The sequence below is a fragment of the Silene latifolia genome, chromosome 10 (assembly GCF_048544455.1).
Source record: "Silene latifolia isolate original U9 population chromosome 10, ASM4854445v1, whole genome shotgun sequence".
Lineage (NCBI taxonomy): Eukaryota > Viridiplantae > Streptophyta > Magnoliopsida > Caryophyllales > Caryophyllaceae > Silene > Silene latifolia.
The window spans coordinates 21,031,609-21,044,127 of NC_133535.1; positions in this window are offsets into that span (position 1 = coordinate 21,031,609).

The window sequence follows — 12,519 nt, forward strand, 5'->3', positions numbered from 1 at the left end:
ATTGACTAAACTAAAGACTAAAGCGAGGGAAAAAGATGAGAGAAATTAACAATAAGAGAAAGGAAGTATGCTAGGAGTCGGTCCACCGTGGCAGCTATCAGATCTTATATTATCGAGAATACTAAGGCGATTAGACTATTGATAAGAAGAGCTATGGTCGTCACCTTTCGGTCCTTAAACCGCCCTAGAGCGTAAACAGCTTAACTTTCGCCCTCACTGCTATACCCTATTGTAATTAAGCAAGCCTTCCCTTCCAATCTTTCGATCTAGGTCGGGGTTAACTAGATTTATGGTCTCCTGCATGCATTCATTCGACCGGATAACAGCTAAATTGCCTAATACAATTCTTATCGCAGAGCTAATCTATTTAATACAATTAAAGCATCGCTACCACGGCTTCCCTAATCCTAACATACCAGGGGGATTTAGCTAGACATGGAATAAATAAGTACAATAAATAAATAGGGAGAGGGAATAATAAACATTAAATAAAAAGAGAGAAGAGAGAGAAGAAATTACTGAAATTAAGGAGATCCGGAAATAAGAACAGGAATAAAAGTAACAGTGTATAGAGAAAAGGGGAAGAGCAACGTGATCCTTGGATTATTGGATGATTCAAATGACATCCCTAACTCCTATTTATAAGAAAATAGGAGTAGGATTAAACCTAATTAACGAATTAAAGCTTAAAAGCCCAACCCGTCAGTGAAGCCACTCGATCGAGTAAAGAAATCACTCGATCGAGCAAACTCAGCCAGAAAACAGCTCGATCGACCAAGGAAAGTAATCGATCGAGTAAGGGCTTATAAGGAACTGGTCGATCGACTGATTATTGACTCCTAAACCACTCGATCGAGTAATAAATCACTCGATCAAGTGAAACTTGACTTCAGCAGCTCATCATTCTTGTCAATTTGACTTTGACTTGTCCTTTTAGCTCCCGAAACACCTTCACGCATCCCAAGACAGCAATATTTCCCGCTCCAAATCTACTCTTTCTCCAAATGCATGCAAAACGGACGGTAAATGACTTGATTTCACTACTTTCCGGTCTATTCCTGCAAATAAGACAAAATATACCAAAGTAGCATATTCGGGGCATTTCGTAGCATAAAAATACGATAAAAGCATAGAAATACGTGCGTAAAATAGGCTAAAAAGACTATATAAAATGCACGTATCAAATCTCCCCAAACCAAACCTTTACTCGTCCCCGAGTAAACTAAAATGCAACTAAAGGAACGGAAAAAGATAACTCAGAGCTAGCTACAAATGCCCACTTAAGCCAATTTAATGCAAGCAAACTAACACCTATAGCAAATAGTCAAATGCAAACGAGTTGTAAGATGTCTATAATAAAGCTGAACCGTCGACCTTGCAAGACCTTTAAAATCGGACTCTCACGGGTCACTCTTCTCTCATGAAGCAAAGGGTGAACATATATATATGTAAGAGAGAAAGAAAAATAGTCGCTCACCTAGACTACGACCCACATAAACATGCATGCAACTAATATGATAGACAATTCTAGCTACCGTACACACATTCCAACCAAACGAGGTCCTGTCACAGCCGAGGGCTTACAAAAATATGGCTAAGTGAGGCAATGGGTAAGAAAAGGCAAAACATTTATGAGAATGTGGAGGTATTGGTGATCAAGCTAGTACCTAAACAAAACCATATGAGACATATCCATTTCCAACTCAATTATGAAATAAACACATGCCCTTCATTTGGCATAAAACTCACCAAACCAAACTGAACTCACTCCTCAATAAATGTAAATAAAGCATAGGAGCAGAAACCGTCAACAAACTGCATTTTTTTTGCATTTTTTTTTTCTTTTTTTTTCTTTTTCTATTTTTTTCTCGGTTTCTTCTTTTTCATTCCTTTTTTTTCATTTTTCATTTTCTTTTTTCGTTCTTTTTCACGTTTTTTTTTCAACTCCTTTTCTTCATAAATACCAACTCCAAATCAATATGATATGAGCCAAACTTGATACAATAGACAATATACCGCAGAACAATCTAAACTAGCTTGACAAGGCAGGCTAAATTTGGAATGTAGCTAAAGGGTCAACAGGCAAATTTGGCTAATGTGGAGTTTGTGGGTAAAAAAATGAAAGAAAAGGGAAATGTAAGCACCTCCCTGCATGTGACACCAACCACTAACCCGAATGTGTGACGGCAAAAAGTAATTGAATTTCATATACGTGCAAATTGATGATACATGTTATGCAAGGAGTACACTACTCACAATCCTTCATGAAACTGGTCATAAATGACACCAGTTTAAAAGGCTCTAATCCTTAGAAATTATAAGTAGGTTGCCAAAATTTCAGGTCAAGTCTATTCGTTCAGCTAAATTTAACATTAACTCGTAGATTATGCAATAAGACAAAGCTAAAAGATAAAAGTTCAAAGCAAGGCTTAAGCAGAAAGACAAATGCAGTGCAATATCATCATTGAAATCTACCATTCCGACTCAACCTATATGCAAAATAAACGTGAAATTTTTTGAATTTTTGAATGTTTTTTATTTTTTTTAGGATTTTTTGGATTTTATGAAAAAAATAACAATGCAAACAGAAAATTAAACGTGATAACTGAAATGCAGATAAAACAATATGCAGACACAGATATGGATGCATAATCTCCCCAAACCAAACCGTACAATGCCCCCATTGTACCAAAACATGGAAAGAAAAATGCAAACTAAAGGAGAAAGAGAGTAAATACGGAAAAACTCACAAAATGCGCGAATAGGGGGACCTCCCCAAACCGACCATGAAATGGGAGGTTGCTAAAGGCCCGGAATACCGTCTCAGTAAGCTAATCCAAGTCAAAACGTGAAAGGGCATCCAAAATCAGCTCGATCGAAGAGAAACTAGGTCGATCGAGTGGTTTCTTACTTTGCAGGTACTCGATCGAGTAGATATTAGCTCGATCGAGAGGATTTGGCAGCACAAGTGCTCGATCGAGTACAAAAAGTACTCGATCGAGTGATCCGCAGCGTATTCCTGCATAATGCAATGAAAAACAGCCCGCAACTGACAAAAACAAGCACACTGAGATAGTCTATGGTATAAAAACCATTTATTACAACTGAAATGAATTAAAATGCAAAAATAAAATCGCCGGGTTGCCTCCCGGGTAGCGCTAGCTTCAGACAGGTCCCAGCTCGACCTTCTTTTTCTTCAAGCCACTATAATTAGTTACAATCAAAGCAACTCAAAGCGCGCAAAATCACAAATAGTGCGCATGTGCTACACAACAAAGATAAGTAGCACCAAAGTGGAATACAGAAATAGGAAATGAAATTATGTAAGCATTTAAGTCTAACAAATTTCCTATGTGAGCTCCTAAATTTATCCACAAAATAAAGGAGCGCGGGAGCAATTGTCAATATATGGGGGTTCCGATTCAGATTAACAGTTTTGAGATGATAAGGACGGTGAAAATTCTTTAAATTAATCGACCATATGAGAGGAGGTATAACTTTAAAAGAAACAAATAGCGAGTCAAACGAGGCAAAATACTATTAGAACAAACAATAATAAAATTATCGTTTACTACCTCAGATCGGTCGCTCTCAATGACGGAATCATAGGTAAAAGAGCTTATTACCTCTTCCGTGCTAGGGGCAATTACCGTCTCAACTGCTTCTTCATCAACCTCCTCAGTGGAATCCATCCCGTAAATCGCAGCTTCAAGTGTATCCGACTCGGCTGTGAATAGGGGAGGTTTACCGTAACCTTCATCATCGTCAGACTCGTCATCCAAATCAAACCAAAATGACGAACCAAAGCTCCCAATGGCCATTTCAGTCGATCGAGCAGAATAATCACTCGATCGACCAACTTCCTCCCGCATCTCACTCGATCGAGTAACAACATCACTCGATCGAGAACTATCCTCCTGCATGTCACTCGATCGAGAAGGGATATTACTCGATCGAGGACTGTCTTCTGGAAATTCACTCGATCGACCATTATAAGTCACTCGATCGAGTGATTCTTTCTGCATAAAGCTGAAATCTTCACGTGGGGCAGTGAAATATGAAAGGAACTCGTCGTCCGAGTCATAGAAGTCATCCTCATCATTGGGCAACACGGTTTTCTCAGGGGAGAAACCGCTCTCAACAAGGTATACCTCTTCTTCTTGCATCTCAGCTGCTAACTGAGCAACTACAGACTCGAGCTCAAGGATTTGAGCATCCGCACGTCTATCACTCTCTTGCCTCACTCGATCATAATTCTGCACTTGAGATGCAAGTATCTCCATTAAAGACCTCGATTCGCAACCTCTTCTTCTTGTATCTCACCGCTAACCGAGCAATGTCGATTCGAGCTTTTCAAGTCGCGAAGAAGTGCGTCTATCATGATCTTGCCTCTCTCGGTCACGATCTTGCAATTGAGATGCAAGTGTCTGCAATAAGGATTTCAACTCCGCAATCTCTTCTTCTTGTATATCAGGAGGATCTTGTTGCGGCGGCCATTGATAGGGTGGATGTGGCGGCACAACTACAAATTGCATTGTGCTCGTGCAGAACCACATCTCCCGTAGCGAGATCACCTACTTTGTTCCATATAATGGAACATAGGTGATGGGTCAAAGGTACTCAAGCCTTCCCTTTGACTGTCTTTCACCTAGAACTGTCTAGGTAGTACCTGTAAGGCCTATCAAAACAGCACTCAAGGAAAAAGATTAAAACGGCCTCAAGGGAAAAAAAAATCCCTTGAGGATAAAAACAGATAAAACTAAACAAATAAATAAATAGATTGCCTCCCCGGCAACGGCGCCAAAATTTGATACTGTCGTTTCGTACCAAAAATAAAAAACCTAGATACTACTAACAGAAGTCAGCGGTAAGTAGGGTCGATCTCCACAGGGAGGCGGTTTACTATCTACTTGTCTATTTATCTGTCTAAATGTCACAATTTGGGGGTTGAATTGATTGTATTGACTAAACTAAAGACTAAAGCGAGGGAAAAAGATGAGAGAAATTAACAATAAGAGAAAGGAAGTATGCTAGGAGTCGGTCCACCGTGGCAGCTATCAGATCTTATATTATCGAGAATACTAAGGCGATTAGACTATTGATAAGAAGAGCTATGGTCGTCACCTTTCGGTCCTTAAACTGCCCTAGAGCGTAAAAGACTTAACTTTCGCCCTCACTGCTATACCCTATTGTAATTAAGCAAGCCTTCCCTTCCAATCTTTCGATCTAGGTCGGGGTTAACTAGATTTATGGTCTCCTGCATGCATTCATTCGACCGGATAACAGCTAAATTGCCTAATACAATTCTTATCGCAGAGCTAATCTATTTAATACAATTAAAGCATCGCTACCACGGCTTCCCTAATCCTAACATACCAGGGGGATTTAGCTAGACATGGAATAAATAAGTACAATAAATAAATAGGGAGAGGGAATAATAAACATTAAATAAAAATAGAGAAGAGAGAGAAGAAATTACTGAAATTAAGGAGATCCGGAAATAAGAACAGGAATAAAAGTAACAGTGTATAGAGAAAAGGGGAAGAGCAACGTGATCCTTGGATTATTGGATGATTCAAATGACATCCCTAACTCCTATTTATAAGAAAATAGGAGTAGGATTAAACCTAATTAACGAATTAAAGCTTAAAAGCCCAACCCGTCAGTGAAGCCACTCGATCGAGTAAAGAAATCACTCGATCGAGCAAACTCAGCCAGAAAACAGCTCGATCGACCAAGGAAAGTAATCGATCGAGTAAGGGCTTATAAGGAACTGGTCGATCGACTGATTATTGACTCCTAAACCACTCGATCGAGTAATAAATCACTCGATCAAGTGAAACTTGACTTCAGCAGCTCATCATTCTTGTCAATTTGACTTTGACTTGTCCTTTTAGCTCCCGAAACACCTTCACGCATCCCAAGACAGCAATATTTCCCGCTCCAAATCTACTCTTTCTCCAAATGCATGCAAAACGGACGGTAAATGACTTGATTTCACTACTTTCCGGTCTATTCCTGCAAATAAGACAAAATATACCAAAGTAGCATATTCGGGGCATTTCGTAGCATAAAACTACGATAAAAGCATAGAAATACGTGCGTAAAATAGGCTAAAAAGACTATATAAAATGCACGTATCAACAACGTATCCCAGGAGTTTACCAGATGTTACCCCGAATGTGCATTTCTGAGGATTGAGCCTCATGTTGTACTTTCGTAGTCTTGCGAAGAACTTGCGAAGGTTCGCGATATGTCCTTCTCTTTCCTTGGATTTGACAATCATGTCGTCTACATATACCTCAACTTCTTTGTGCATCATGTCATGTAGGAGTGTAGTTGCGGTGCGTTGATATGTAGCTCCGGCGTTGATTAATCCAAACGGCATTACCGTATAGCAATAGGTTCCCCATTGGGTGACGAACGCGGTCTTGTGCATATCTTCCATGGCCATCTTGATTTGGTTATAACCCGCATACCCATCCATGAAGGATAGTAATGCGTGGTCCACAGTATTGTCTACCAGTATGTCGATGTGAGGTAGAGGGAAGTCATCTTTTAGACTTGCTTTGTTTAAGTCCCTAAAGTCAACACAAACGCGGATTCTCCCATCCTTTTTGGGTACGGGTACTATATTAGCTACCCAGTCAGAATACTCGGAAACTTTGATGAACCCGGCTTTGAATTGCTTGTCAACTTCTTCCTTAATCTTTAGAGCCCATTCCGTTCTCATTCGTCGAAGCTTCTGTTTCACAGGTTTGAAACCTGGCTTAATCGGAATCCTATGTTCAGCGATATCCCTGTCGATCCCTGGCATGTCTTTGTAGGACCAAGCGAAAACGTCTTTGAATTCATTTAGGAGGTCTATGAAGTCGGCCCTTTCGGTGGAGCTCAAGGTAGTCCCTATCCTAAGTTCTTGGGGTTCTAGTTCGGTTCCTACATTGATGGGTTCGGTGTCTTCTATTACTGGTACCCCTTCCCCTTCCTGTAGTATTTCTTTGGCTACGTAGGGAGGTATTTCGATTGAGTCTGGGTCTTGGTCATCCTCAGTATCATCGTAAACAGAATTGCACTCAAGATAACACAAAGAGTAAGCAGAACCTGATTTATTCATATTAAAATTTGAGTAAAGTTGAAACAAAGAAGCCAACTGATCCATGGTCAGGTGGCGGCAAAGGGGATAGTGGTTGGGGCATTTCCCGAACTACTGTGACTACTCGAGACTAAGCTAGGAGAAACGAAGGGAGTGGGGATGACGACAGGAGTAGACTCTCTAATGACTTCTCTAGAGTCCGACTCTGACTCCGACTCCGACTCGAACTCATCGTCTTCTGGTTCTCCTTTGAACATCTCTCCTTCTCCAGTGGTGAGCTTGAAGAGTCTTCCTTGATTGTTGGTCCATTTGATAGATTTTCTCCATCCTTTCTGCTGTCTTGCGTCGGTTTCTGTGATTAACGCGGTGGGGTTGAAGCGATCGTCTTGAAGTATCATAGTAATGATCTCATCCTGCGCGGCCCTAACGAATCGATCTTCTCCAAATAATAGGCTAACAGCTTGTTCGTCTAAGCATGGTGCTTGACGGGTTTTGACGGTAGGAACCATTTCTGAAGGGATGAAGTAGCAATCGTGAAAGATCTCGATTCCGGCTAACTTCCTCTCGAGATAATGCCAAGGTTCGGGAAATCCGTGAAAGAGTTCTAGACTTCCTTCTTGAATAAAGTACCCATTTAAAGTAGGGAGATAGGGCCTCATTTGGACTCCTACGTGCTTGCGGTTTTGGACTTGGGCGAGCATTTCGAGAACCTCCTCTTTTGTAGGTTTGTACCCTAGTCCAAGTGGTATCCTTGTTGAGTTGCCTTCCTTGTATGGTGCGAAGGTATTCTTCCGAATAGGGTTCAAAGGCTTTCCAGGGAAGTATCCCTGGGATTTGAGTATGTGGTTGACCACCAAGTTAGAGTAGGGATTATAGTATAAGGGTGCTAACTCACTTTCTATGACGCTTACACTTTGGAAGCCCCCAAGTTCGTATACAGGATCCGCAAGGACTTGATTGTTCGACTGTTTTTCGATTATTGCCTTGATGGGTGACGAAGTAATCGTCACTACTTTGCCGTTTAGTGGGGTCTTGATCTTTTGATGAAGGGTGGATGTTACCGCTTTGGAAGCATGAATCCAAGGCCTTCCCAGAAGTATGTTGAATGAAGCTTCAATGTCCACTATTTGGAAGCTAACCTTTCGTACGATTGGTCCCGTGGCTATGGTTAAGTTAGCAAGTCCTACTACCTTTCGTCGTGTACCATCGTATGCACGCACACCTTGATTGGTAGGGGTCCAATCCGACTCTTTCATGCCTAGTTTGTATGCCGTTTTGAGGGGTATGACGTTGACCGCGGAGCCATCATCCATCAAGGTCATTGGCACATTCTTCTTTAGACAAATGACAGTGATGTATAGAGCAAGGTTGTGACTAGCGCCAAAGGTGGCAAGTCTTCGTCCGAGAAAGTAATAGGATTACTTAGCTTAGGTGATTCTTGGAAGACCAAGTTGACTACATCTTCAGGAGTGGAGTTGTGTGCTACATTTAGTTTGGCCAAAGCTTGCAGTAAAGCTTGGCGATGTGGGAATGAGCTTGCTACTAATTGCCAGACTGAAAGATCAGCCTTTGTTTTCTGTAATTGCTTGAGCAAATGATCAGTGGAGTCATCTTCGTTGTCATTTGGTGTGACGACGTTGGTTGGACCATTTTGAGTAGTGCTTTGATATGGGCGACCCGAACGAGTTAGGTGATCCACATCTTGGTCTTCACCATTTTGGACTATTTCTTTGACTAGGGAGTTTTAAATGAGGTACTCGTCCTCATCATCATCGGCCCAAACCCCATTGATTGCAGCTAGTTCCCTCATTCTCACGATATCGTCTTCTAGTCGTATGATTTGATCGACTAGTTTATCAACCACGGTGATTATTTCTTGCATAGTGGCATTTTGAGAGAAGATTAGCGGCACATGCTCTTCGGGTATTGCGTTGGGATTGCGTAAGGTTGTTACCATGTTTTCTAGTTCCCAAACTTGCCTATCTACACTCCTTGCCCATGTAATGAAGTCGGAAATGGTAGGGGAGATAGTAGAGTAGAGCCCTTCATTCTCGATTGCATGAATTTCATTTTCGATGGGAGAAATGAGGTGTGAGCAATCTAAGGTAGATTCATCACTTGTGATCACTAGAACTCCAAGAGGATTCTGAGTGTTGTTGGGCTTACCTCCCGGTGGTATTGGGAGTCGACCATCTTCAATCATGTCTTGAAGCACGTTTTTTAACTTGTAGCATTTTTCTGTGTCGTGCCCCTTGCCCCTATGGTATTCACAGTATGAGTTCTCGTCCCAAAACTTGGACTTCCTTTCGGGTTCGGGAGTAGGTCCAATGGGTTGGAGTTTACCTTGCTTCATTAGCCTCTTTAGAGCGTTGGAGTAAGTGTCCCCAAGGTTTGTGAATTTCCTTGGTGGGGTAGTTTTCTTGGATGGCTCGAGAAGGTTAACTTCATCGGTCTTACTAGTAGAGCCGTATGAACGACTTGTGGACCCTTGATATCCTCGACCTACCGTTTTGGACAAGAGCCCTTTACGGATGTCGTCTTCAATCCTTGTCCCTAGTACGGTCAAGTCTTTGAAAGTCTTGATGTTTTGGTATCTCAAATGATTGGCATAGATGGGCTTGAGATTATCCACAAACTTCTCCACAAGAGTAGCCTCGTCCGGGCGTTCTACTAGTTGAGTGCTAGTCTTCCTCCACCTACTTAGGAAGTCGGTGAATCCTTCTTTGTCATTTTGGGTAAGAACCTCTAGAGTACGCATGTTGACTTGGATCTCGGCATTATCCGCATATTGCTTGGAGAACTCGATTGCGGCATCTTCCCAAGTAGCGACCTTCTTGTGATCTAGAGAGTAGAACCATTGCCTTGGGATGGTATCAAGAGATGAAGGAAAGATCCTCAAGAACATCTCGGGTTTGATGCCTTTGATAGACATGTAATCCTTGAAGGCACGGATGTGGTTCAAAGGGTTCTCGTGTCCCTTGAACTTAGGGATATCCGTCATACTAAAGTTAGTTGGCAATTTGGAATTGACGGCCTCATACTTGCGATTGTTCTCCCTATAAATGTCATCACCCTTAAGGTACATCAATTGCTCTTCTAGGTATTGGAGCCTTTTCTCAGCTACAGTCATTCCCATGAGAGGATTTTCATCCTTGGATTCGTTGTCAGAGTCACGTAGTACTTCACTTTCATGAGGAGGCAACCATCCCTCCACGGCAAAGATACGGCCTTCGATGAGCTCAAGGCGGTCATAGGTTTGTTCTTGAGTAGATTGCATTTGGGCTAGCGCGGCTAGGATTCGATCATTACTATTTTGAAGTTGGTTGAAGTTTGCTTCATCACTTGATCCGGGCATCTTGGAAACTGGATAAGATATCGGCGACGAATCAAAACACGATCGACCATTCTAACACACTTGCTAAAAAGAGGAAAAGTTTTGACTCGTGAAGTGGGTGTGTGCCACTTGTGTTGAGTGAGTTTTGAAGAAAGACAAGGTCTTTGAAAATGTGTGTCCTAGTCAACTATAGTGTAGTTGTAGGAGTGGACTCGAAGTGAGGTTTTGAAATGGGCTTGTGGCCCGAATTTTGACACGACAAATGGACAGAGTTTTGACCGGATTCTGCGCTAATTAAGAGCCCATTTCGAAATTTTGCTTGAAAATGGGTTTTGGTTTTTTTTTTTTTTGAAAAATCGTCATGGTTTTATTTAGAAATGGTGATCACGTAAGGTATACACTTTTATACAAGCATTATAACGGGATGCTGAGTGCATTTAGAAAAGGTTTTGGTTTAAAGGGTGGGTTGCCATACCGAACCATCAAACCCGAAGTCTGTGGAGAGGCTCGTTCCAAACAAGAGTAAGGCCGATTCCTAGTCCATTTCCTTAAGTAGTGAAGGCCCTTGATACAAACAAGAGTAAGCATCATGGTATGGATGACGTCAATCGCTATCCATCCTTAGGCCCAAATAAGAATTAGGACCGTTTAGACGGGACGATTGGTCGAATGGGTTGGGTTGGGCCTAGGAAGGCCGAATAAAACGGTCTAGGAAGACCGAGTTATGAAAACCGACAATTGTCTTGTACAAACTATTCCCTAACCTTGTTCAAGTTTCACCCTTGCTACACGTAAGTGTATTATCCCCAGCGGAGTCGCCAAACTGTGGACATGGGCCACGGGGGCGCTTGGGAACGAACAAGCGTTTGCATTTTGTATGGAGTCGCCACCAATTTTTATGGGAAATTGGAACCGTTCGAATACCTCGTGTCATGTCAAGACACAAAGTAAAGACATGAACACTAAGCAATCGTTACCCTTAGCATTCTATGTCTAGAATGACTCTCGTGGATGCCAATGAACACGGGTGTTCACAGATATCTGGAGTAAGGGGTGAGGGTACGTATTAGGAAGCTCTTTTGATCGAACACCTAATCCCGCCCGCCTCGATAGCGGCCTCTACTAATGATTAGGGAAGTTATTCATACTTGATATATCGTCGGCCATATGCATGCAATGCAACATCCAAGTTTTAATCCTAGCATGTGAGAATTAATACTAAGTCGGTAAACACGTAATTAGCATACAATTGGGTCGAAGTAGGATTTAGGTTCAATTACATGTGAAAACATACAAGCAATAAAAGAAATACAATAATTATGAATTACAATGATGAAAATTACAATAATTACATAGGATAGGCGATTTATGTCGAAAATACCTTTAAAACGGATAATTTGAGAAAAAGAATAAAAGAATAAATTACGAACAGAAATTAGCGTGATATTACGGATAATAGTTAGTTAATACGTAGTCTAAACAAACTAGGTCAAGGCGAACGGAGTTCGGGGACGAAACTCACCAGAACAAAGCAAGCAGAGTGCGTCCTCCAGAATAGGCGCAGCAGACGCGCGTCTGTTCCTTGGCTCGATTCTGGCCGTGAAGCCGTAATTGCAAGCCGTTAATGTTAATTGGTGAATTTAATGATCGATTGGTATTACTTACTCGGATGGAAGTGATTAGCATGTTATTTAACATATGAATGGGTCATGAAAACAGTAAAACATGAATGAGACGGAATTAATCGAATTGACACAAGATGGATTAATGACAGAAGTGAAAAATATTAATGAGTCTAACAAATTAAATCAATTAATTAAGTTAGATACGATGGATTAATGACGAATCAAGCGAATATAATAAAGGACAGGTGAAAACTATATCAAAGACGAATTCCAGAAACCCAATATTGATGAATTGAATCTCCATAACCCGGAATTGAATTTAATGACGAAAACCCGTAAATATGAGATTATTAGGGATTTAAGTCGGATTTGTGATGATTAAAGCATGTTAATGATGATGAATAATATACATGTGAATTAATTATGCTATTATGGCGAAGAATTAACAAACAAACGAAACAAATAAA